This window comes from Falco rusticolus, chromosome 10, assembly GCF_015220075.1.
Source record: "Falco rusticolus isolate bFalRus1 chromosome 10, bFalRus1.pri, whole genome shotgun sequence".
NCBI lineage: Eukaryota > Metazoa > Chordata > Aves > Falconiformes > Falconidae > Falco > Falco rusticolus.
In genome coordinates, this window is record NC_051196.1 from 4,362,982 (window position 1) to 4,366,086 (window position 3,105).

Sequence of the window (3,105 nt, forward strand, 5' to 3'; positions counted from 1 at the left end):
TTTTTTTCACAATGTGATTTTTATTAGTATTTTTTTCAGCCTAGCAGATGCCAGCATGCAAAATATGCAAAGAGCAAATCTCTTCCTCCAAGTGTAAATATTTACAGATCATATTCGATGGTATTTAGTACTCTGCAAACATATTGTCAACAGCTCTATCCAGACTCTTCCCTAATTGCAGCCTAAGAGTTGTCAAAGGCATGTCCTCTGTGAAATAATGGTTATGGAAAAAGCTGAAGAAGTTCTTGGCTTAATCAGACTGGAACTATATCAGAGGTGAATCTGGCCCACACCAAGTTAAAACGCTGTTATAGGAGCTTGTACCTACCACATGCAGACTTAGAAGGATGATGGTTCTAGGGGGACATCTCTTCCAAGCAGGCTGGGAATGTCTCCTGGCAGTGGGTGAAAAGGGCCACTGCAATGCAGGGAAGAGAGGTCCAGCCTTCCATCTATTTCAAGGAACGTAGTTCTACCTTTTCTTAGACATAATAGGAGATGTGTGATCAACTAGCTAAGTTTATTTGAATACTCCAGAAGAGCAAATATTCCCTATCCCAATCACCATCTGTTCTTAAAACAGAAATGTGTTATTTCACAAATGCAGATCTGCTAGAGACTGAGGTCTCTAGCCCTGTCAGTACAAAATCCCTGAACGGGTTAATGTCTGGGACATAGCTTGAGTATATTTGAGCCATTTCCATTTAAACTAATATCCTAAAATCCCCTTTCCTGCACCTCCAGCCCAATCCCCTTTGATAGCATTTCATTACATCCCATAATCTCTGCTCTCCTGACAATCTGGAATAAATACCAACCAAGTGAAAGCTCAACAGTGGCTTAGCCCTTATTTATATTCTGTGAAAACCTGCTATTGCAAGCATGTCTTAGCACCCCAGCTTCTCACAAGAGGGATGTAAAGTTGCAAAGATCTCTATAAACACTTCAAAATTATGTCCTCTGGGATTCTCAAAGGAAACAGCCCAACCGACTGACATTCCCCATGCATCCTAGGGAGAGGTGGGCGAGGGCACTTTCATGACATCCCATTCTCTTTGTTTGCATGATCACAGCATCACAGCTTTTTTTCAGTGCCTCTATTTTCCCACTGCACATCTGGGCTTCTCCCAGATGTGCATTTTTTTTTCTCCCAAGACTGTTTTTCCCAAGTATGTGCTTGTTCCCCACTACACCAACCCTAAGGGCCTTGTGCCCTCCTGCTTTGCTCAACAGCTTCACATTATTTCCTCCATTGTTGTGCTTGGTTCTGCCAGATAATCTGTTCTACAGCAGACAGTCCTCCTCCCCCCTTCAACTGTCTTTTCTAATTCTCTTAAACTGCAGAGCTTCCTTCTCTCTTCCTCCTTCTCTGGAAAGGAGGGGAGGGAATATTTCAGTAGATGTCAGCATCCTACATGAATGATGAAATGATATATCAATACAATATATACACAGACATGCTTTAAATTGAGTCATTAATGTGCAGTGCTAGCCAGCTCTGCATTTTGTCTACTTTTAATTAACTGATGGACCAGGGTATCAGCTCCTCCTCCTCCTTGCTCATTTTGAGAAGCCAAATTGTGTGTTCTAAAATTACATTGGGATGTGTGAATGATTTCAGCATCACTTTCATCTACAGCCAGATTAGCAGTAGCAGCTGAAATCCTTACATGATTTGAGGTAGGATGGGCTCCTTCTTCACCTGTTCGATGCCACAATCACTATGTAAAGCATCTGACAGTATGGACTGTGCCTGCGTGTGCACAGTGCTGTTTTCTGCACTTTTTTGTGATGACTCTTCTTTGGGTGATCTGGAAATACTAACCCAAAGGAGCTGAATTCAGGAGGTAGTGTGCTTGCTCTAAAATTTAAAATTTAAGCCCTTGGCTTAAAGGAAGCCCTGCACCATCTGCCATTTCACAGAGCTGGCTCCACACTTCAGGATGCGACTCGGACATATATGTCTCTGTATATACATGTACCTAACGTGGCATATAAAAGCTTCACAGCTCCACTGTTGCTAGGGCTTGCCCCAAGCAGCTGTGGGCTGCCAACGTGCAAAATTTTGGCATAGGCAGCAACACTAAAAATAGCAATCAGCAAGGCGTGGAGTTCTGCTATTCGATACATACCTAATTCAGCAGCATTCTCTACTTAAAACAGTGCTGCTGCTGCCAGTGGACCATCACGTCTAGTGAAACAGAGTCTTGCCCAGTTTAGGGACGATACGAGAAAAGTTCTATCTAGATTACGGTGGAGTATGGCTGGTGGAATAGCTGGCGGAGTACTTTTCATACTCCAGGGCAGCCAGAAGCTGGTAGCCTGCACATTTTCCTGATTTTTCCTCCTTTGTGGCGATTATGAGAGCTTGGACCCAACTTGTTAAGTCATTGTTCCTCTACTTAGGGTGAAATAAGTAAATCCTGTGGTTTGCTTGCAGAAACCACAGGCCGAACGCGCCGGCATCAAACCGAGTTTTCCCCAAGACGTTCCCACGGACGATGGGGGCGGCGGGGGTCCCCTTCTGAAAATTCGGGAGGAGAATGGCAATTCCTCCTCTGGCTGGAGCTTCGCCCCGGCGCATGGCACGGCCCCTAAGCGGCGGGCGCGGTTAGGGTGATTTATACCTAACAGCAGCACCCGGGGCTCGGTGTAACGGCAGGGAACCGACGGCGGGGCCAGCGCTGCGGCTCGCAGCCGGGCGAGGGGCCGGCGGGCCCGTGGCGAGGACGGCAAAGCCCCCCGCCGCCCCAGCGGCGGGGCCGGCCCGGCCCGGCCGAGCCGGGGCTCGGAGCCCGCCCCGCCGCCGGGGGCAGCCGGCCCGGGCCGCCACACGGTCCCAGCGCTGGGGCGGCGGCCTAGCCCGTGCCGCCCCGCCGCTGCCCCCGCGCATACGTCACTTCCGGGCAAGCGGCTCCCCCCTGGTTCCGGGGTGAACGGCGCGGCCTGCGCACGGCGCTGCTCCGCCCCCGGCGCGGGCAGAGGGGGCGTGGTGATGGGTGGAAGGGGGCACGGCCTCAGCGGGAGTGGGCGGGGCGAGGGACAGACGGGCCAATGAGGGGAGGAGGGGCGGGCGCGGGGCGGGGCGAAGCCGTGGCATGTGGC